At 43.3% G+C, this 24928-nt stretch overlaps 1 protein-coding gene across 6 annotated transcripts in view; it reads right to left on the minus strand.

Moving 5' to 3' along the window:
* Positions 1 to 24928, minus strand: part of SEMA5B (semaphorin 5B) — a 279310-nt gene that overhangs the window by 242764 nt on the left and 11618 nt on the right. The window contains exons 1-2 of one of the 6 annotated variants that reach the window (XM_068949053.1): positions 2526 to 2761; positions 1624 to 1848 (exon numbers count right to left, since the gene is read on the minus strand). The exons of 4 other annotated variants lie outside the window; for them this stretch is intronic. The gene's annotated coding sequence lies outside the window, so the exon portion shown is untranslated. Of the gene's footprint in view, positions 1 to 1623; positions 1885 to 2525; positions 2762 to 24928 lie in introns of those variants that run through there. One more of the 6 variants, XM_068949054.1, reaches the window with a different exon arrangement.

Here is a 24928-nt window from a genome sequence, read left to right on the forward strand (position 1 = left end):
CAAATGATTTTTGCAGTAAAAACATTTAGAATACATTTTTGAGACAAAAGCTGTGTCAATTCTAAATGGGTAAGATTTTTTTTTCCTTACGTGTCGTAAAAGGAAAGAGGACGTTGACTCCCTGACTCCTCTTAGACTTGTGCAATTTATTCTGAGGCAAAGTCAAAGTGAAGAGGTTTAGGATTTATTTGGGTAGATTTCTTCTTAGTATTAATTTCTCCCCTACATAACTAATATCAAGGCGCTTTCAAAACTCCCACACACGGCAAAAAGACATTCATAACCAAGAAGATCCTCAGTCTTTCTGTGGGAATGCAACTGACCTTTCCTTTTTCAGCCTTTACAGTTTCCTAGCTTCCACAAATGGATATTTACTTTTTTTTTTGGGGGGGGGGAGGGGGAATCTTCCATTCACAGTGTGCTAGGGGATTTCATTCAAAGTAACACATGCACCACAGATTAGCAGGCTCTTAAAAATATGCTTGTCTTCTCTTTATGGGCCTGGTCTATTAAAAAGAAGTTAACGGAAAGACACCCATTAGCTTCTGCGGGTATTGGATTGGGGCCTAAATTATTGCTAGTACTGAACTTGCACAGTCAGAAAGTATTTCAGAAAACATGTGCTATACCTCTGTCTGTATCTAAAGCTGATTTTCCTGAAAGCCTTTCCAAATCCCAGAACCTGGAACTGAAGAAGACATCTGCTATGCCATGGAGTATCTCCCTCTAACAATGTGTAAGAATCAAACCTCCCCAGTGTACTAAAAATGTTTTTTTATATCACTCATTTATGGCTATACACCACCCCCCTCCCCGCACACACACTCACAGAGGCAGCGTACTGAGTAGGTTTTCTCCTCCCTCTCCTACACTGTCAGCTTCTCCTTCCTAGGTGGTCAACAGGGATAGTATTTTAAGCTCACAAGAGGCAAATCATTAGTGAACCACTGATTCTGATACTGTTGCATTCTCCTAAATAGATGCTCCCCACCTCATATATATGCCATCACCATATACATAAACCAAATGTACCTTGTGAGGTGACAAGAAATATCTTAATGGATCAAACAGTCGCATGTAATATACAGAGCACGTTTTGCAGACTCTGAAACACGACCGTGGCAAGACCCATGAGCAGGCTCGCCAGCTCATTACAAAATGCTAATTACATCCAGTCAAGTGACCTGAAACTGCTGAACAGCAACGAGTTATGTATGTGCTCATGGGAAGCACCAGAAAGCTAAACTTCTCCACAGCTGGCTCAGTAAAGATTAGTTTACAGACAGGTCTGTTCCTTGTCAAAAAATTCCTTCGATTTCTTTCTTTCATGTCATATATGGACAGATCATTATTGGCTTGAAATTGCAAAATCTATTTCTTCCCTCAAGAAAATCTATGGTAAGTCTTACTGGGTTAAACTAGTAATTTTAAGAAAAGAAATGAAAACAGGCAGAAACAGGTTTCTGAAGATAAACAGAGGTTTAAAAAATAGTTTTAGTTTTAAATGGAACCAGAAGTGCAGGCATAGAGCGTTGCATTTTTTTTCTAACTAAACGAAAGCAGAAGTTGAAGACAACTGTATGCAATCTAGACTGTTCGACCACTCCAACTTATTACTGTTACCTTCCGATCTCCCCGCTCCTGTGATGCTCACTTGTTGCCTCTTGTCTTTAATTAGGCATCGATCCCGCAAGCTGTGCAGAGCAGCCAGCGTCCCATTCACTGCAACAGGGCAGGAGGTTCATCTGTGCAGAGCAGTCTGCCATCTGTTCAGGGCTGGGGCTGACTTGCATTGCACGTCTGAGAAGCATCACGTACGCTGAAGCCCCGCTCCTAACCGAGGTGTTACTGAGAGGTCAAAACAGAAGCTTACTTAGATATTAATACAAAAGTTAAAAATTACAGATTCTTTCCTGCCTCCAGTGGGTTCTTCATTTCTGCAGCTCTCCCACGACTTTCCTCGACAGATCTGAAAGCTCTCCTGAAGGAGATAAGTGTCTGTATTTACAAACAGGGAAACTCCGCACAGGAAGAGCTGATAGCAGAGCTAGAAATAGTATTGCAGCTCCCGAGTCCCAGGCTAGTGCCAAATATACTAGGCTACACTTATCTTTCAGGAACCTGCTATGGCCAACTCCCTTTAACTGCTGCATTAGTGTCTCTGAATGTGCTGCCTTATTTTAAATATCTCCTACCAGGGCAGAGAGAGCTAGCTAGCTTGCACGTAAAATATGCTAGCCTGCATTTATGATCTGATGTCTAAAATAACCTGCATGTTTTATGCTACAGAGAAAGAAGGAAAAAAGCTTCAGTATCCTATCTGCTTCCAGCACACTGCTGAAGTGGCAGAGGATAAAGAAATGCTTGGGGAAGTCAGGAATTGATTCGCAAGTGTCCCATCTGTTCCAGTTCTGGCCATATTAACAGCAAGACTCCTGTGAGTTATCTCTGCCAGGTATGCCCAATGCCAGTTTAGGGAGAGAAAAACTCTCTATCTCCAACCCCTAAAGAAGTTGCTAGCTTACCACCATTGTTGTGACGTTGCTGAAAATGTTTTGTCTTGCACTGTCACTTGTCTAAGCTTGAGCTTAGAGCATAACTCCTCAATGAGGAGATAGGAGCCAGGCCTCTCCGAAATCTGCGCCCTCATCAGGTCTCTTTTCCCGAAGGCTTTGGTTCAGCCCATCTCGAAGAACCACTGCAGCATTTGCATTCTGCTCTCCTCAAAGCACACTTGCTGCCTGACCCCAACGGCCCAGATCTCGTCTGCGTGACAGAAGACATTTGAGAAAGAGTGACAAGACAGCAGAACATTTGCAGAGCTAAGATATGCCAAAGAGGACCCTGAAACATGGAGCCACGTCCTCACCTGGTACAGTAACACTTAGTCTAGGCCCATGGATACGAACCATGTGAATCTGATCATCTTCTCACTTCCTGAGGAACCGACTGGGACCAAAGCCAAAACAGGAATCTAACTTAGGAATACGAAGAAAGTGGGACCTGCCTTTAAAAAGGGATGAATTCAGTTGGGGTCTACAGCGCAAACAACTGTACAGTGCCTTCCCAGCTTCTTTATAAGCTGAGCCCACTCAAAACTGTGGGCCCACAGTTTATTTAGGCAAAAGGGGATCGTTCATCTAAAGATAAGAATGCAGGCCATCCCCAAAGAATAAGAAACTGTTTGCACAGCCACCGCTTTCCAGGCAAGGAAATAGGGGGTCAGAGCAAACAAGCAACTCAACATGAGTTCCCGGTACAATGGGACCAGCAAAGCCATATATCAACAAGGAACAGAGAGTGGAAGCAGGAAGGTCATTTAACTTGAGTTGAAATAGTATGTACCCTAAGCCAGCTCATCTGCACTAAAACAGCAGGGAGCATTCATAGCAGCATATGAGCAGCTGATCTAAGAGGACACTAACTCCAACACAGCTAGAGCCCAAAGAGGAATGGGAACATAGTCTTGGCATCCACAGAGTGGAGAGAACACAGGGAAAATGGTGAAGACAGCTTCATATTTTCTGAAACGTCTCAAGAGGGTGGAAGATGGGAAGCAGCCGTACCGTGGGAACATCCTCTAGATTTCCGAGTAATATGGGAGAATGTGTTTCTAGCTTTTGCACTCACGCAGATCTCTCATTTCCTCTACTCCAGCAATCAGCAAAGGGGATACGCCTGACACACTGGGTCAGACAACAGAAAAAGCTCTGGGGCCCTCTGGGAAGCATCCGCCCATGCCAGGGTGCAGCACTCTGCTAACCCCATGCTCCAGGTGACCTAAAGGATGCACTGCCAAGCTGCATCCAGCATATGGCGTCACTGAAGGGGACGGAGGTCACAGCACCACGCAGCAAATGCATGACGTATGGCTCTTATGGATTAAGGGACCTCTGGGTAGATGCCCAGCCAGTACAGACACAACCAGTACAGCCTACACTGCTCTTTGCTGGTCTGGTGACTTGCTCACACAGCCATCTCCAAATTTCTACATCCTACACAGCTTAGCAGTGGTTAAACAATTACATCTAAGCACCTGCTATGAAGCAGAAAGATCATCAGCCCTTCCTCATCCACAACGCTGACTCTCTGTGGCCTGAAAAGCCCACAGTGATGGTGCAAAATCAAGCTGCCAGCGCAGCTTGATGCAAGTGCGTGCAAATGCATCCAAGATACATATATATACACCATGCAGGGGAGGACAGGCTAAGCTGTCACTGCAGTGTGTGCATACCAAGTGGAGGCTTTGCAGTGCTACCAAAGGGAACGCATGAGGTGTCTATTTGTACAGACAAATGCAATGGCCAGATTCAATTATTCTCTGTGGACAGCCCTGAAACAAAATGCTAACACACCAAACAGTGTTTTAATGAGAGAGCCCTATCCCTGAAGACCTGGCAGTTTAATTTAAACATCAGAAGAAACAGGGACAGTCTTTTCTGCATAAATGCAAAATAAGCCAGCACCCCTAAAATGTGCAGAATTGCAATATGGTTTCACTTGCCATGCGGTTTTCCATTTCTTTAAAAATATTTAATTTAAAAAGCTGCTCAAGGACAGGAAGGGAAGGGTGGGCTCGGTGATTAAACACTGTGATATATACAATCCAGGCCCAGTTCTGGCTCTGCCACTGATCTCTACGCAATCCCTCAGTCTCTGAGCCGCAGGTTACCTTTTTTAATAAAAATGGAGTTCATAGTATGCCCTCGGCAGCATAGTTTGTGCATGTGCTGCAGAGAGTCCAAGAGGGTACTGATAACTTAGGGCAATTACAACAATACCACTCTTTGGATCTTGCTCTGGATTCAGCTTTTTTTCTAGAATAACAAGAAGGGGACAAGTCCCTGCTGAGATAGCCACTGCCCTGGTACAGTAACCTAGCTGCCCATCTAGAAACCTGTTCCCGAATTTAGGGTTTAGGATCCAGCATTTCAGCTTGGACTCATCTTTAGTCTAAGTCACCAAGAAAGAAAATTCAGCATTTGGCTGAAACCACTGATGTCCAGAGCTCTCCTTATAGATCGAAGAAATGTGATTAGACTCTGTTTTTTAGAAGCAAAATGACTGTTCCTAAAGAAGACATCAGAAATACCAATGTGTATTTTCTGTGGAAGTTTTCAATCATATTTCACAACTCAAGAAAAAAAAAGAGCTTTGCATTGTACAGAATGATCTAACTGGGGTTAGTTTTTCTTTAATTTTTCATGCCTTACGGCATAGGTACAGAGTAAGACCTCTTCACGATAAGATTGTGTTATATCACTATATTAGATGCACAGGGTACTGAGATCAAACAATAATTTACTCCCTATGGCTCTGATCCAGTTTCCATCGAAATCAATGTAAAGGTTTCCTCTGACTTGAATGGCTATTGACTGGATCAATCTTTTTGCCTTCATAGCTGGAACATGGCAATTTTCTTTTATTGTTCTATGACCTTGCATTCTCATTAAACTTCACTCAAGGGATCCACAAGATACAGAATACTGCATCTGGGAGACAGCCCGAGAGATGTATTATACTCAGTCATGTCTAAATAGAGTAGTGACAAGCAGGTGAACATACTTCTTTCCCAACCCTGCAGTCTGCTGGCCATCATGGGAACGTCAAGATTTATTTTATGCAAGATAAGACCCTACATATAATATCCAAATCTCACTCCCTACAAAGTTATGGAACTGTGCAGTGGGGTAAACTAAGGACAATTTCAACCGTAACATTGCTGGGTTTTGCTGATATTGATTTGAATTTGACCCTCGAATGCACACAACAAGTTAGGCTGTTTGTGCGCTTTTACTGAACTCCGCTGGGTCACCCGGTCTCTTGCTCTCACACACAGCCGCATCACTGATCTCCTTCGCAGCCAGCCATGCTCCACATTAAACATATTGCCCTTTTCAAAAGCTGTTACAGAAGCCCATTTCTCTAATGACCAGGAACATTACAGTTTCCAGCCTGAATGTATTTACAACCAACGTCTACATATCTATTCCTGTGTCAGCCTAGTCCTTTAGCTTAAATAGTTCTTCTCCTTCCCCGGTGTTAACCCCCATGATATATTTATAGACACCCATATCCCCTTTCCACCTTCGTTTTGCTAGGCTAAGCAAGCCAGGCTATTTTCGTTTCCTCTCTAATGATGGCTCTTCACTGTTTATAATATTTTGTAGCTTACAGTACTTTAGAGCACTTGCAAAGGTTCAAACCGATTATTATATTTTACAGACAGATTAGGCCATTATGACCTCCTGAATTACCCTGAGTATAGACTATCACCTGAAATTCCTGCATTTTGGGCGTAATTTCAGGTTGAACTAGAGCACATCTTTAAAAGGCAGCGGAGACACAAATCCGTAATACTGTAATGCATCAAGTCCTAATTGTGCTCAGGTACCAAAATGATCAAAGACTCAGTAAAGGACAGACAGAGGGTGGAGCAGTAAAAACCAGAGGCCATGAAAAATGCTGCATTGTTTTAACAAATACATGTTCTACAACACCGTCAGCATCATAAAGTGCTTTCAAAGTTAAAGAATAAACTTATTATTGGTCCACCATTCATAACAATATCGAACGTTTCTTTACAAGTAAGACTCTTAGAAACAGTTCCATTTATTTTTATTTTATATTTAATACATAATTATTAATGAGCCAATAATTAAGCAGCATTCCAGGAGCGCAAAGGGAAGAGAGTAACAGAAGAAAATACAGAGCTGGAAACGGAAATCAATGAGCGATAAAAGCAAAGCTAACTTCTTTGAGTTCCTGGTCTGAACCGAGATAAATGCAAAACGTAACGTCAGCATGGGGGTTTTACATACTACTGCATAACTAGTAACATAGCGTGAATAGTTCTTCGTGTAGCACCGTATGTTCAAGAGCTTGGCCACTAGATCTTCAGCCGGGGCAGGTCAGCAGCATGCAGAAACGCAAGCCCCCGAGGATCTGCGTCACCCTTTCAGTGAAGCGAAGGCACCCGAGGAAGGCTCACGCTCCTTTATTCTTATGCCTCCAGACATCTGGCCCTAGGCTCGCTCACACTGAGAAGAGCCTCAATTCCTAATGGCTTTGAAGGAAGGGGAACTCTGTGCTGATGAGGTACGAATCCTGTACGAGCAAATACAGCACAATCTGTGGCTTCGCTTTAAGAGGTCCTGAGCACCCACAGCTTCCATTAGCTTTCCCTCAAGTCCAAGAGTCTTCAAAAGCAAAGAGTCGGCAAGCCCTCAGGGCCTGCTTTTTCCCCAACCCCAAAAGCAATGAAAACTGAAGTATAAGGGAAATCAAAGGAATGTGTAAAAATGCATGAGATGATTGTATACTATACATTAAATTAATACTAAATGTGTATCTGTCTAGTGCTCCCTGCAGCTGGTCTGCCAATGAGACACTGAACAGGGCAGCTCTACAACTGGTAAAGCAGATGGGCTGGGATCTTTTACTACAGAGAAGCAGACACGGTCTTACTGCTCACAGGCCCATGAACATGCGCTTCTCCAGGAAAAGCTGACAGATGTTTTAGAAACTAAAAAAGGCAGTCCACTTACTTAATAAAACCGTAAGGGTGCTGCTCTATGCTAAAAAAGAGGATCCATGCACATGATTGAGTTGTCCTTCACTAGCTACATAAACACGGCTGCAATAAGGAATAATGGTTGAAATGCCTAGATTTAATTTCCAGTAAGACTCCACTGTATAACAACATCCTTTTTTCCCCAGGTATTTGGTTCTATTTCCCTGACATTCGTACTCTGATACAGAGAGGACAAAGCAGTATATAAAGTGTTTTAGAAATCGTGTATCCTATGGATGTAAGACATATCTTAACAGCACTGAACCATCACTTTTACTTCTGCACCTCCATAGGCTTTTGCAAATATTATGGGCATAGGCCTACATTTATTTATGAAAACAATGGTTCTTTAAGATCTGACCATCCCTTCTTGCCATCGTCTTAATTAAAAGCTTCATTAAATTAACTGTTCCACTTTGTACTGCAACAAATTAGGAACACTTACATGATCAGTTGGCTGAGCAGCAGATAATGAACAGCTGAGAGATGGTAACAACCCACATCAGTACAGCTGTTTAAAAGGCCTGAGCATGACTATCTTTCAAGATTTGCCATATCCTTGAGAAATAGATAAATATGCTAATAAATATGTCCCTCCTACACCTAGGCTTCCTAATTATCCGTGCGTGCTGTGCTGTGCTGCAGCCGTGTGGAATGCAGGACAGCCTTGAGAGCAGAAACCAGGATCTCCCCAACTGCCTCCACTGCTCCTCTGATCTCCCCCGGGGGAGCTGGCAGCAGCACTGGGCAGGTTCACTTGTTATCTGAGCTCCCTCCAGCAAGTTCATTTTGATAAACACTGCAAACGCTTTAATTTCTACAAACAGCTGTGAGGCTGAGTTTATTGTTGTTCACGAAGCGACTGTATTTGCAAAAAAATTTATGCAAAGAAATACCACACAGGAAGTCCGAGCACTCTCATGGATACTCATGTAAATATGCTTTGGCATTAGAGTCTGCACGACTGGCTCACTCAAGCGTTCTTCTTGTTTACCATATTCTTCTGCCATTCACCCATACTGTCAACAGACTCCTATGTGACATAGCTGCGCTACAGAATTGGTCACTAACAGATGATGGCCATGCAGAACTGCAATGAGTTATTCTCAAGCAACTCTGAAATTGAAATTTGTCTGCATAAAAGCTTATGTGTACACTTACTTTTGAGTAACAAACAAATTTGTGAAGGCTCAAAGCCTTGTATGAAGACAGGAGCGTGGCCATATAAATTTGCTCAAAGCAGTCACTTTGATCTAGGGAAAAGAACCACAGAGAAACTACATGTTCAGCAAAAGACACCAGTTTAAGGACACATAAGCCTAATCAATACTTTATATTTCCTAGAAGAGTTACCACCCCTGAATGCCAAAGCAGGCAATATGAGCTGACGTTAAACTTAAAAAAAAATTCCCAGCATATACCTGCAGATGCATATGATAATCTTAAAGACAAATCCACCCCAGAGATGCAGGTGAATAAGAAAGAGTCTGCAACAAACTCCTACCTATTACAAATCCAGGAAATCAGACTAAAATTCCTCAGTGAGTTTTAGGTTTTCTATTTGTTTTTTTTTCTTCTACAGAAGAATCCCTGCTCTCAGGATGAGATGTTATAAGCCAAATGTCAGCATGGAGCACATTTCTGAATAAAGAAAAGGGCTTAGCGGAAATACTGACACAACTTTAACCACAGCGGGCCAAAGTGAGCCTTGTGTAGGCGCAGGTAACTCCACTGATGCTAATGGACTTACACCTAAGGCTAGAGTTGGCCCAATGCTGCTACCCGGCACAGCTAAAATATGCAGGCGTGATACTGAAGATCAAGATCTGGGAGGGACTGGATTCTCACTCCTCAATCTGTTGGGATTCGTGTTTCATCAGGATGGATTGCATCAGTTAGTTCACAAATTAGCACCTGCAGATTCACTCATGATCAGCTCTAAAGAAAACTGATGCCAGTTTTTCACGGGCAGTGATTATGTACTGCACCGCTGCTAGCAAGCTGTATAGCTCAAGGGACAATAACGTGCCCCTCATCGGCAGAAACCTCACAGACAGGCCTCAGTTTGCACACAGCATTCAGCTTCGTTTTTTTAAAGAGAGAGACCACACAGGGATTTTGACATCCCGTAAAGGGAAAACTGTAGCTGGTTTCTAAACGTGATGAGTCCAGTCCTGCAGGTCTTAGCTTCAGCAGGGAATGAACGATCAAGCTCAGGGAAAACAATGATGTGGTGCATTATCAAATTAATTTCACAGAGCAGATCACGTGAGATTCCCCAGGGTCCCGCCAATGCCAAAACACAGTCCAGTTGTGCAGATCAGCAGCACAACTGCTGTCATCAAGGGTAAATTAGCTGGACCAGACTCATTCCCTGGTGTAACTTCACTGGAATCACTGGGCAGTTCCCTGAGATCCCGCTATGTAACATTTTACTATGGAGATTGACCAGCCTCTGGTTTTGCCAATAAACGGAATTTCCATAATCTATGTTTGGATTAGTATATTCAGTAATAGTGCACAAAATCCTGTTGCTGTGAGGAGCTCTACATGGGCATAGATTTTGTCCCTAGGGAGTCCAAATGCTTTGAAGTAAATCACGCTTGGTCCAGTTTCATTAATGGAATGACAGTGAGTTACACCAGCCGACCACCTGAATCACGTACACGCAGGGACGGGTAAACGGCCCTACGCAGCCTGACACAGCCTGCATCTACACCTCGATCAGCTTGAGAATGACTTAGCCTGCAATCCTGCAAAAAACTCTGCCTGGGCACATCTAGAAATGTATCTTTTGAAACATTTGTTGAAAAAGCTGTCTTGAGCAAAGCAGCTTTATCTTGCAAATGCTGAGTACCTTGAAGCGTGCATACACTGCAACAGTTCAGCACAGCACAAGATCTTGCCACACTGCAGAAACCAACATGACAGGTATGTCAGAGATTTAACTAAAGGCACTCATAGCTAAATGTATGGTCTGCCACCATGAGCCAAACGATGAAAACTTCCCAACTACCACTTCTGTAGTTTCCTCACAGCCTACATCTCTGCAGATCAGGCATTCTCGCAGCAGTGAGGTACATAAGCAACTTGCAATCTGAGTCCTAAATTGTATACACTTTAATTTTGTAGGCATGTTCCAATGAAAGGTGATGATGATACATAGTCCAAAAAGAACTGGTGATACAGAAGGGAAAGGAGATATCACATGTGACAAAAGAGGTGTGGATTAGGAAGAACAGAAAGAACGTTAACAATGAGAAGTGCAAGATCATGTATTTAAAACACAGTACGGATATCACCAGCTTGAAAGAAGAAGATAAAGACCTGGGTTCATAATTAGATTCAGGATCACCTGAGCCATTAACATGGCACAGTTGCTAAAAAGACAGATGAAACCTTAGCATGTATTAAGGCACATTTTTCTAGTAGAGGTGGGAAAGCATTAATGTTACTGTGCAGTAAAGTTCTATGCAGTACCCAATGAAGAGAAATTCAAGCTTGAGTAGGTTCAGAGAAAAGCTACTTATACTATCAGACATTTTATGGATCTCATGAACGTGGATTGTTTAGCCTAGTCAAACAAAAGGTGAGAGGGCAGATGATTACTGACTGTAAATATAACAGGTATAAAAAAAGCTATTTTGGTTAAAAGAAAATGTTCATACAAGAAAAAAAGGATATAAGTTATCTATATATAGAATTAGGATACAAATTGGAAAATACTTCTGATCAAAGGACTGAATTTCTGTAACAGTTTTCCAGTGACAATAGCGGGGATAGGACCCGTAGCTGCTTTAAAGACAGGTCTTCCTAGATGTAGGAAGGACTGCAACAACACCGTTTCTTTCAAGGGCAGGGAGCAGACTCAATAGTCGGAGGGGGTTCCCACTCGCCCTGCATCTCTGGGCGTTACCCAAGACCCCACAGCCCCACTGAGGACCTGGCATCCCATCGTGCTTGACACTCCACATAGGTTGATCTTAAAATGATGAACTCTCACAAAAAGCTTACTATAGCCTTGTTTTTCTATGTCTTGTCCTAGCTGATAGATTCAAAGGCCAACTTGGGAGATGAACAATTGGGGCAATAACATCTTATCCCAGCTCAGTTCCAGCTAAGACAATGAATTTGGTGCCAGCCTCCACCGCCCAGTGAATCATTACTCCGTGGTCCTGCCGCGGGAAGTTAGCACATTAGCGTACCGCAGGCACTTGCAGCAGCTGGCCTTCACCGACAGTTATAAATTCTACATAGTATATGTATTTGGGGCTGTAATGCAGAATCTGCATGACATAGTTAGAAAGCCCTAATTAATTTAGTGAGCGATGCTCTAAAAATCCTGAGTGAAGTTCAGATTTTGTTTTAATTGTTAAATTACATTTGTGAATTAACAGCAGCCAGGCTGAGTAATCGCCCCTTCCCGTTCATATATATTTCATTCGGTTCAACTACATTCTGCCCTGCAATGAAGAGGAGAAAATAGCCAGACAAAATGCTACTGCAAGATCCTAGGTGAAATCTAATACAGTTTACAAAATAGTAAGAAAACCTGCAAGGACTTACCTTTTAAAAGACAGTAACTTTGAGATTTATTAAGAAGGCAAGATACATATTATTACTGACAGACTTCTCATACACTCAGAGTGATTTACTATTTTATAAACCATCCTTAGGAGACATTCCACGCTGCAGAGGAATGCAATCACTTCTGGACTAGAAAACACTCCCTGTTTAAAAGCACACACTACAGATGCACAAATACCTTAGGAGAGGAGATAAGGAATGCCATAACCAATTGAAATGCTAAAAAGGATTTCATTTAGACACAAATATAGGCCACCTGGAACAGTACAGGGAACATCTGGATCTTCCTCCTGAAGAAGAGGCTAAATAGTCCATGTGTCTAGTTTTGGAATTATCTTATTTCCTCTCTGGTAGGTGAGAATCCATGTAAGATTAATAACAATACCATTGGCCTCACAGATAAAACAGAATCAATTGCATTTCTACGGCAAAAAAAATTGTTATTTTCTGCTGGGTCTTATTGGCTGGTTTGTTAGCTTATTCATTATCAAGACTGAAGAGGGTAATCTTGGAGGGAGGAGTTGTTGGTAAGCCAAAAGTGAATATGGGTCCATATTCTCCAAACTCACTGATCCTCTTTGTCTGGAGAAATTTCTCCACGGACCTTCTCTCTTAGATGGGAAAGCTCAGAAATATCAATGAATATATTGCCTCTGTCCATCCCCCTAGCTGTGGCTTCTTTGGTCCAGCCCAGTTACTGCAATGAGCTTACAAACACGTGGAAAGACCCTAGGTGGGTGACATCGCTTAGTCCTTACTCACACAAAAGCCCAACACGCCCTTCTCTGGAGATTTATTCTCTTCTGTAACTCGCTATGGCAGCAAGAATATAAATCGCTCCAATTTGCAGTCTGCCCAAGACACGGGCTCAAAAGCAAAGAGTCTTGAGGTGCGATGTGGATGTACACTGACCGTAAGACAGTTAAGATATCACAGTTACTGCTTAACTTAAAGAAAACAGCTCCAGCAACACAAGACCATCCTACCCTTGGCAGAGGAACATTGAACATGAATCATGAATATCACTGTCAGTCCCATCCTGAAGACCTGGTCATATCAGACTCTTCTCAGCTTGTGAGAACCCCGACCATCATGCCCTGGGCCAACAAATCTGCAGGATATTAGTCACATCTTCTTTAAGCCATGACATACTGAGCAATACTTCTCTATGCCCTCAGTAGAGGTGCTGTGACTATGAAATCCTAGCACTCGGGTTTCTCTGTACACATGCTGACAGACACAACTACTGTTGATCTATCGGTGAGCTCTTCACCTTGGAGAAGTCCACATGAGAAAGACAAAACCTTTTACACATCCATCTTTCTCAATTTGCCAGGCACGTCAAACGGAAGAGAGCGAAGCAATGCTAACTGACTGGAGAGCAGACAAACACTGCATCGCGCCACACGGGCAGCAAGCACAGTTAGTTCCTGCACCAGAACTTCCTTGATCAGAGGCGGTTCTGCTGGCAATTTAGTTTTGTTGATCCCACTGAAAGAGAGTTTTATTCTCGGTTTTACACTTGACTCATTGCCCTCCAGAAAACTAAGGCCACATAAATGATTTTCAAAGGCAAGACAGGTTTGTTTTTTTTTTTAGACTCAGAAAATAATTTTGTCTTGATGAATAATACAGACTTTGTTCATTTAGCTTAACTCAGAGCTACAAAGCACCTCTGCTCTCTCTAGGTAACTAAGGACACATGCATTTTTAACACATCTGTCTCAAAATGAGTTTGCAGTGCAGGCAGTCAAAAAAATCCATCCTCTCACTTGGATAATGAGATATGAAGCCACTCAAACCACTCAACATGCAGTTCCATGCTGCCATTTCTGCAGATTCACTTTATAAAGCAGAACTACACTGTAAAGCATTTCTCATTTTTTTAAAAAACAGCAATTATGCAAAACAAGTATTTTTGGATATATCACATACTTCCAGAGCAGCAGAGAAACCTGAGACTTCTCTAGAAAGTATAAAAAATATCACTGGTTACTCTAACAATACCAAAACACAAATTTAACCAGCAAAAGCTAAAGTTTTCTCTGAGTTTTCTGGATCTAACATCAATATTGTCTCGACATGACCCCTTCTCTCTCATTTCTAATTCCCTCTTTGCACCTGATCCACCCCCACACTGAATTTCTCCTCTCCACACTCTCACCGAGAGAGTGTGCTTTTGACATCACATGCCAGGGTGCTTCTACACCACTCAACGTCTTCACCATTTGGTTCCACAACAAGGCAAATAACCCAGCCCTACCTCAAGGCAACAAGTAGGAGCAATCTGAAAACTGCACAGGTTTCAGAAATGGAAGACAGCAAGGAACAAGTAAGGTCTTATTGCCAAACAGTGAGGAAAATTAATGAGGCTTTCAAGCGCCCAACTGGCAGTGTTAGTGCGTTAAAAGAATGTAGAAGAGGGGAAAGGACCATCTGCCTGCCAACTCTGAGTGCTCTCTGGATGGTGCTAAAAACTCCACCGGCTTCTGGGTTTGAAATTCAGGTATTAAAAGTTTAAGGAACGAGTTCAAGACTTTTATGAAATGAATGTGATTTACACCCAAAGACACAGCCAGTGATGCTTTTTATCCTCCCTTACTTTTACTAGTATTTTTCCTCTAAATGGGTTCTCTGGATCTTTGGCCACCGGTAAAATTTCAGGCTTCCAGAAAAGGGATTTTTTTTTAATTTACAATGAATCATAAAATATATGAAACAGGAGGTGATGGATAATTGTAGATTCCCGCTTGGTTGTTGAGCTAAAATGAAACAGTAGCCTGATCGTCAAACTGAATGATGGCAAGGATAGTCTAAAAAGGGAGTATTTTCCTCTGAAACTCTGTGGCTCTGTGTCCAGATTCAGATGTGACACAACCAAAAGGAAGGGCTCTTCTAGGTTTTGGTGGTAGATGAGCCCATTTTAAAGATAAGCGTTTATTTGACACAATAGTGATTAATATTTGGTTCTTGAAAGTGTTACAACAGCACTTACAAGTGACATTATCCATAACTCACAGTTGGGAAGACTAAAGTATCTCAGCGACGTCTGCACTGTATACCCTGCATACCCCACACCCCTACCCAGTTTGGGGAGAGCGGTCTGCACCTCCTTCTCCTGCTATGGTCCAGGGCTTACCTGCCTTCGAAGCATATGCAAGCACTCTGGACAGGAGGAGGTCTGAGCTCACGCACAAGCCTCCGCTCAAAAGCTGTGCTGTCCTAACCGGACAAGGAAAGTCGTTTTCCCAGGGCCACCCTGCGAACAGCTGTTAACACTTACATTAAAAAAAGAGGCTAGCGGCTTCCCACTGCGTGGACTCGTCTTGCTCCAACACTCAAGTCTGGCTCTGCATTTTCGAAGGTATGCAGTTTGACTCAGAGCACAGAAAATGCGCACGCGTGGCGTTATAGAAGGACACACCAGAGTTTGGGGATTCCTCAGTCAAGCTTTATTAGCAGCACAGGAAGGTGTCCATCTCCAGAACAGAACTTGAAGCAGCGCAAACAGCAAAATTTATAAGAATGAAACTTACCCCGATATGACATATGGTAACAGCAGAGCTATCTACAAATATTCAAGATATTGAATATTTGAATATTCAGTATTCAAAAATCTAGAAAGAATTAGGGCAAGGGGAAGGAAATTAAGAAAAGTTTAGGCTGATTGTTAGACTGAGTTCACTAACGGGGAAATCAGCTAGACTGGTATACTTTCCCAAGGGAAGCAATAGATGCTCCATCATTTAAAGCCAACAGGAGAAAATGCACTGTAGGGAACAGTCCCGCATTAGCAAGGGATGAACTGAATAGACTGTCAGCCCTTTTCCAGCTCTAATTACCCAACGATTTACTAATAATTCTCCTTCAGGTCGAAATGTCAAAAGACCCCCACCATTCTGCTTCTATAAAAATGTTATGCTACAGACAGGGAGCATAAGTTCTCACAGTGCTATATGCTCTGTTCATCACCTTGCAATTATAGAATGATGTATCATGCAGGAAAGCCTTTTCGCCACAGAGATTTTACTCTCTAAATGATGGTGAGGGTCACTTTAACTGAACATCTACTTGCAGTTTGCAAAACAACGGAGCAGTTTGGGAACTTCCCTTCGGTTTCGCCATGTTTCTCTGAGATTCAATTTGCTTGGAAAATACATCTAGATGAAGAAAACAGGCTGTGGTTAGGAACCAGTGAGACACCTGGAGCAATTCCGGGCTCAGTCTACATACGCTGTATGCATTTTGATCAGCTGTTACCCACTTTCTGTTCAGGCTTCAAATCCCAACACAGATTGCACCAGCTATAGATTAGGTAGATTACTAGGACCTCATCACATGTCACATACTGTTTCTGGAAACAGAAGACAAAGCGAACGTTTTAATGTTCAGACAGGACAAAAGCTGTGCCTGAGTTGGAAGAAGCCAGCTATTGCAGGTGGGCTACAAGGAGAAGCATTTGGAAAAGGGCATTTCCCCATCTGCGGAAAACAAAAAAACCTGTGGTCATTCGAGAATTTGAAAGCTCAGATGAATTCCCAGAGATGAAGGAAACAAGGGCAGGAAAAAGAAACAAAAGCAAGAAATTTTGCAAGGACTAAACTCTCGGCCATGAACTGCCAGCGGTCAGAGGAAGCTTCTAGGATTCAGAAGAGAAGCCAAGCATGGGGAGCAAACAGAGGCAGGGATTTGCATTAAGGCATTTTTTATTTTCCCTGGTTTGCTGTCTCCTCTCTTCCCTTAAAAGAGCCTTTTAGAAACCCTCTGAAAATCCTGTTTCTTCTGTTTCATCTATCACGCATCCCTAAACATTGGCCAGAGTGAGCTGGGATCTAGAAATATGAGGATACAGAACTATAAAAGACCACATGAGCAACAAAGTTTTATCTCCTGCAGCTGCAGGAAGCGTTTCACAGGTATAAGGTGCTGTGAAGTCTCGTACACGATACCTAGACGTTCATCTCTGGGCCCAGGCATGATCAGCAAGATCGCATTCTCTGCAAGGGAAAACACAGACCTCAAAACTTTGCCTTAAAATCCAGGGACGGATTTAGTACCTGAACTCTGCTCCGACTCAAGAGCGCTCAGGAGTGCCTGCTCCCAGTGAGTGTTAGCAGCAGTATGTTGGTGAAGTGTCCAGCAAGGGAACCTTACCCTGCTGTAACAACATAATTAAAAACAAATCAGACAAATAAACAGGTTTTAAGTTCTTTAAAAATGTGTTGCCTAGCTGTAGCCAATCTAGAAGTTAAAGCCCATTTATGGTGGTGGTTAAAAATATGAAATGAAAATGCCTGTACTAACAGATTCCTCGCTTAGACAGGCCTATGTGAGGCCTGCTCTATGGGAAGAGCTGCAGGGCACGCAAAAACACCAGCTGTTTGCCTGCTGAATGACTAATTGTGCCCTCGCCCTCAGTAAAGTGCTCGAGTGGCATGAAGAGACACATTCTTGGCCTCGTAAAGAGCTACCATTAGCATTCAGTTGAAAATGTCATTAAAAGTCTGGGTACCTCAGCCCAGCGTTGGAACGGCTGAAAATTCCTCGCTCTCTTACCACCCCAACCAGCCCGTCGGACAGATGGGGAGGTTTCTGGTTAAGGACAAGCAGCTGTAATCACTGGGTTGCATATGGTTGTCAGGATGAAAGCAAAGGACAACTTCCCAGCGTTACAGCCGGCAGGGAGCGGGCCGAGGGAAGAAAAGGGGCCGCCAGCACCTCGCGCGGGGCTGGGGCGAGCAGCAGGGAAGGCAGCAACCCTGCTAGCAGCAGCCAGGCCGGCGGCAGAACGGAGCTTGCTGCTTTCGGACAATGCGGATGACAGTTGGGAAAGGAACCGAGGTTACAGGGCAAACTGCAGGAGAAAGGCTGGAGCTCAGCCCACTTCCAGCCAAAAGAGCCAAACTATTTACCAGCCTGTAAGAGAAGTGATTCAACTGGAGTTTGCTGTTGGCTCTTGGGGGAGGGGGGAGGTTTCTGAAAGAGAAACAGAAGAGACTTTCCCTCCCGCCCTCAGCAAAGCAGATCCACGACCTCCAAGGACAACGCAGCGCAGCAGCACTTCCCTGCATCAGGAAGCCATAAACTCCAAGCTACAAAAGACTTTCTTAATCCTCCTCGCCAAAGGGAGCAGCCAAGGCCAAATGGCTCTTTATGAGAAACAGTGGTACTACGCTTATCCTTTGCAGACTGCTGTTAAGCAACAGCAGCATCCTAGAGGCCCTTCTCTCGCCAGCAGGTGTTACATCCTTGCGCAAGAGGACAAGCACAGGGACCTATTGCTGCATGAGGCCTTTTCGATGGGAACAGGATGCCAACCAAGTACACTCTCGATTCTTCACGACAGCTCCCTGTAAGAATGCCAAAGGTACTAAACAACAAATCAGCTTATTTTCAACCATGACCACGGTTTCGTGCAGCCAGTGAAAACACTCCAGTGCAGGTGGACAGCATAAAAAGCAACACACCCAGCCCCCGGAGAGGGCACCCTGCCCTTAACGACGTGTATTCCAGCTGTCCTGCAACAGATGTACAGTCCCCATTCAGCTTAAAAAAACACTGGCTTGGTAGGCTCTCTAGTTTAAAGGTAAAATACGCTATTGGCTCCAGCTTCAGTTGTACAACATTGATATATTCCACCTTCTGTTAAAATACAATTTTGGTAGCTCTCCGTGTCTCATGTAGTAATGAAAAACAACCTGCTTGCACAGACCACAAGTCATATTAAACGAGAGGAGCTGTAAACTGGGCATGTCAGTAGGAGTGAAGTAGCAAAACTTTTGAAACAGAAAAGATATGCAAGGCCCTCGAGAATACTGGGCTCAGATTAGAAGAGAGGACAAGTGTTTTTAAAAGACAGCCCGATCCAAAACTGATGGAAAGAATTTTAAGACACCCTCCCCCTCTTTATTTCAGTGATCTTTGGATCAGCTTCATAGTGGCAGGCTTGTAGCCAATTCATAAGCTTTAAATTCAGGAGGAACAAACACAGTCAGTTCTTGAGTAACTTTCAGAGGGGTATTTCTAAAGATACAATTTGCTCTTGGTATTTCAGACTACATCAAAGTTGGTGCCAGCTAATCAAGCTGATGGGAACTTCAGGGGCAGCTGGACCCTTGCAGTGTGCACTTGTAGAGGAGAGAATGGAGAACATCCTCATTTGCAGCCCACTTCAAAGTCTAGTTAGCTAGGGTATCACGGGAATCACGGGAACATGGACCACTGAAAAGAGAGCCTTGGCAACTCTTCTGTAATCTCTTAGTCCTGAAAGGAAGCTCAACAATTAAAGCTAGTAGTGTGCAAGCCTTAACGCACCAGAGAGGTCTGGCTTTCAATCCGAATGCTGAGGTTTGAAGGATTATAGCCAACAGCAGCCACAGAGTCAGCAGCTTGTTTCCAGTTCATGAACTCCATATGCAAGCTAGATTTCCACTCCGGGAAGGGAAGGGCTGAAGGGAAATAATTCAAGTTATCATGCCTCTGGGGTCTTTGTTTTCTTTCCTTCTCTTCCCCCCCGCCCCCCAACGCTGGCACATGTCACTAGGAGCAAAGCCATCACGAGATACACAGTGTGTCAAGTGACTAACCACTGATCACTGCTTGTTACTGGGGCCACAGGTGTGGAGGAGTCCCAGAATGGGAAATGCAAACTTCTTGCATCCAAGGAAATAAGGGTGGCTAATGCCAGCTGTTTTGCAAGTAATTTGGGGAATGAAGTGGAAGAGTTAGCAGCAGCTCACTGGGGAGAATCTAGAATTTTTGCAAGCAGTGCTCCAGCAGGGTGGGTTTCAGAGACAATGCTGGCAGTTTGAACAAGAACATCTTGTTTTTAATAGCACACATCTGTCCTTTCTGTTGTTTTGATGAATGAAAGGGTCATTTCAAGCGGAAATCACCAAAGGGAGCTGTGCTTCAGACTTTGATTTTTTCAGTGCCTACAACTAATATGTAGAGATGGGAAATGATTTAAAATATGTAGCACTTTTCAGGCAATACTTTAAAAAAACCTCTGATTAATTCTTACAACGTCTCTAGAAAATGTTGCTTTTGTTCTTTTCTTATGCATTATGACTCCAACTGGGAAGCCTGATGCTGAGTTCCCATTGTGTGCCCAAGGCAGAGTGAGAGCTGCCAGTAGGGAAGAGTTTAGGAGTTAAAACTTCCCAATTCCCAGGTTTGTATTTAAGCCATTATAGCAGGTCTCTCTTTCTCACTCAATTCACGTCCTTTCCTAACCATTACCATGGACCAGATCTGGTGACATTTATACAGGATTATTTGACTCCAAGCCGTATTATTAATACATGGATCTGTAGCTGGGCCAGACCAAGTCTTCCCAGAGCTCTGCAAATCCCAGTGACTGAAGCCTCACAACATCTCTGTGAAGCACTATTTGCTTTGTAAGGGGTCTAAGTAATGAAGCAGGGAGTGTTTATGGGACATGCTCATGGTCACACAGTAAGCCTGTAACAGAACTGGATACCAGCCACGGATACCAGGATGTTTCCAGATGTTCCAGGAACGCTCCAAGCCTTCGATCTACGTCCAGCACGAGAGCACATTCTGCCTTTCTGTCAGGTAGGTTTTCAGCCAGAAATATCATCCACAAAAGGCACGGAAAAGATATAAGATGACAGTGTCCAGTGATCTTAAACAACCTCATCAAGGCTAGACATCCACACGCACAACTTCTGTAGAGTGAAAGGCATTCACAGGGGACTCTATATTGTTTCAGTTTCCTAAACAAATTTTTTGGGCTGTGTGCAGTTTAACATGCATGCTATCTAACCTTTTAACACTGTTAGCTGTAGGTGCCAATAAACTTAATAAAGGAACATTTGAAATCAGTCTCACCTAACTGTAAAATCGATTCCACCCCTCACAGCACAGTAAAACGCTAAGGCTCCAGCTGTACTGTATGGCTTCAACTAACTGCACAAAAACACACACAATGCTCTCTAAGATACTGCAGTCCTGCTAAAACAATTTTCATTAAATGCCTCAAAGAGCTAAAGAGATTGTTATCCAGAAACAAAGAGAAAGTATTTAAATCACAAGGCTCTCATCCTACAACCGAGGCAGGCAGAGGTTCTATACGAAACGCAGCGGCACTGCACAAGGTGCTATTCACGTTTATAGAGTAACTTCTCATCCTGAAAGAACGTCTGATCTCAGTGAACAAAACAGATCACGTGTGCTCTTACACTCATTTACAGTGGAAAGTCAAGGCAGAGAGCTCTGGTCAGACATCCTCTTGGAGTTCCTGTCCCAGCACCATCTGACCTTTGAGTGAGTTAGAGCTTGCCCGTAAAGAGGAAATTATTGCCCAATAATCCAGGACGTAAATCTAAATTGCAATAGGTATTTCCTGCTAACTCCCTGAGTGGATACTTGTTACACACTAAGAACATCTTGCAGTTAAGAGGATTACACTAAACCACATAAAGGCACTCTCTTTAGTTATCACTCCACCACAGGCAAGAGATGCACCCAACGCACAGGTAGGCACACCTGAGCTAGATGACAGGGCACAGGTGTATTAGCACTACAAAGATCCTAGGTACTTACTCGGATAGTTGAAGCCTGTGCTTTTAAAGCAAAGTCTTCAGAGCCATGAAGGAGCAGCCCTTGAGCTTTCAGAGCTAGAGTAAGTACACAGAGATATACAACTCTAAACCCTTAGCTGCTAAAGATGTTTTTGTTTAAGCAACATATTCGTTCTTTCACAGTCCATTATCTGACTGGCCTCAGCTACATCTAATAGTGCCAGTGAGGAAAAAAACAGGAACTGGAAGAAGAGAGGATTTCTGCAAGACAAGATGTGTGCAAGCAGGGACAGTCTTAGGAATTTAACCCATCCAAAGGCACAAAGAGCTGTCCTCTTTCATATGGTACTCGCACAGCGTCCAGTCGCCTCTTTCAGCCCTGACGTTCCCCAGTCTCCTCCAAATGCCATCTCCGTTTACCGCACTCCTGAAACAACGCCAGGAGGATGTGCAGCGCACATGACACTGCAGTCTACCAACAGCAGGGACGTTTTGGCTTCTGACTCCAGAGTAAACCTTTTCTTTTCATTAAGGATATTGTCCGAACAGTATTTCCCTGGCAGACACAGTCTTCTGCTCAAACTCAAGACAGCCAGTTACAAGCTAGACCAACAGCTCCATCCTTGTTCACTCGCATTCTTAACTGTCGCTCTCATTTGGCTATGCCCTCTTCCCTCTTTTTTCCCCACATAAGAAACTCCAGCTCAGGAGGGGAAGCGCTTTACATTCAGGCTAAATAACTCCGCAGGAGAAAGTCAGAGCACAAACTCTACCCTCCCCTACCAGGCACTCCTTACTCTACAGTGAAGAAACATAACTGATAACTCTTGCACGCTCCTCCCACGGGGAACGTATTTCTTCCACGGTTTTCGGGAATTACTCCTACACAGTCTCACCATAAAAAAGCCTGGGAGACACTGACACCCACATATATACTTACTTTCCCAGAGGCAAGTACAGAACCCTGAGGTCATGCGTGTGGCTTTGCTGAAGTGGTTGTTCAGATCGGGCTTCCAGCCTGCTTGATGAGCTGCGCAGTGAAGGCAAGGCTCTGGAGCCGTGGATATATTGTTCTGCTCTGGCACTGCAAGATGAGGCAGCAGGATGGCTGTACTCCTCTCTGCTCTGCCACTGACTCCACACCCCAGCCCTAAGCCACTAAACACCCACGGCCAAATCCAAAACTGAGATGCTGAGCTGGAGTGTCAGGGCTCAGCTCAGAGATCCCCCGTGCCTGCAACCCTCAGTGACTTCTATCTGTTTTGGGTTTTCAGGACCTCTGAGACCAGATATCCCCAACCAGGCATCTAGAATCGGAGGCTGCGCCTAATTAACCTCTCTGAGAAGACCAAACCAGGTCCTCAGTTGTTCTGCAAGAGCAGAATACAACTGTATTCATTTTAGTAACAGCTGTGCCTATTAATACAACGTGGGGATGTCGTGTGTTGCCCCTAATCTCTCTCGGTTTCGCTTTATCCTCCTCTAAAATGGAAATAAACAATACCCACACAGCATGGCAAAGCACTTTGTAATCCCCAAATGAAGGCTTCCGTAGGTGTGAAGTACTCGTACGATGTATTTACTTTCACACTGCAAAAAAGCTTGCTGCTGTGTTCCCCAGCCGTATTTAGCACACCTCTCCACTGTGCAGATCTGAAGCAGACATCGGGGAAAGGAATGTTGTGATAATCAACTCCAAATCCCGCAATCTATTTGTTCTACTAATTAAAGGAATATTTACTCAGGAAGCAGGTTTATACTAGATGAATAGTCTCTAAGAAGAAATATGATTTAATTATGTGTAGATGCAAGAAGCATACTACACATTAAGAAGATTAATTTATGCTCACTAAAAGTATAGGCAAATTTGGTGCTTGGCTAGTAATTTTCTATGTTGGAGAAAAGAAAGGGTAAGAAAGGGCTCACAGAGTTGTCCGCTTTAGAACCTTATTTAAGTGATGTGCATTTCTTTATAAAAAAAGAGAGTAAGTCTTCTGCATAAGATAATTTCATTTCTTCACTGCATCTTATATAAATTGTATTCTAGATTGAAACAATAAATGTTATGGAATTAAACAATGGAGCAATAAAGAAATGAAGCTCTTTGAGCAAGAAATAAGGCAGGTTTTTAAACGATTATGTCATGTGTGATTGAGGACGAGCAGGTAAAGAAGGTGCCACATAGCATCGTTCCAGAGAGTCCTTACAGGGGCTGAGGCAGTGAGCTGGCCATTGCGGAAGGGTGCTGTGATGAGACATGAACTTGCGGCATGTTCCACCACTCCTCTATTCCTCCCCTGTAACAAATACCAGATGTGGCGTGGCTCTAGGAAAGCACGGAGGCAATCAACAACATGAGCTGTGTGGGAGCTTCGCTTTAGCAATGGCTATTTTCTTTAATAAACAAGACAGACTTCCAGTCTATGGAAGATGAGAAGCACCTGATGAGTAGAAGACTACAGAAAAAGTCCTGGTGGGGCTTCAAACACCAAGACAGCAACTTTGAACTGAATACGTGGATTATAGCATACAGAGCATATTGCTTTAGTTATTGAAAAAGCTGACACAGAAAAGCAACACCATATTTTGATATCAAACTAATTTTCCAAAATCGTTCATTTGATGAGACTGTGTAAAGAAAAATCTTACATTTTTTTAATAGTTACCATAAGCATTCGTAAGGTATCCATCAATACAATGTTTGGTCTTGCTTTATAGGAAAAAATAATTTCCCAGAAAGAGGAGGGAATATTTCAAGGCCCTCCTGCCTCAACATAAAGAATTAATCACATTTCTGCTGTCAAATAAGAAAACACTGTGAGTGCTGGACTCTCATACCTTCTATGAGCAAGACACGTGACCTAACTTCTCTTTGCCTCAGCTTCTTCCCTGGTAAAAAGGAAATTCGTTTGCTTAGGGATTATAAAGGACAATACAAAGGCTTTGCTATATTACAGCTGGATGAGGCACAAGAACAAAATAACATAACAACTTGTTGTTGTCATTTCCATGTGCTACCAAATATAGCAGAGCAAGACAGTTCTAGTTGATTCTTACCTTTCTTCTTAATGCTCGCTTTCATTTTCCTACGTAACCTTCCTCCTTTTTCAACATCCTTGAAAAACAATAAGAATTTACTGGCAGGCCATCTATTGCCAACTGGTTTCATACCAGCCAGAAAGCTGGCTTCTCCTGTTTGCTCCTGCGTTTGCAGGCACGTAGA

This window comes from Struthio camelus, chromosome 6, assembly GCF_040807025.1.
Source record: "Struthio camelus isolate bStrCam1 chromosome 6, bStrCam1.hap1, whole genome shotgun sequence".
Lineage (NCBI taxonomy): Eukaryota > Metazoa > Chordata > Aves > Struthioniformes > Struthionidae > Struthio > Struthio camelus.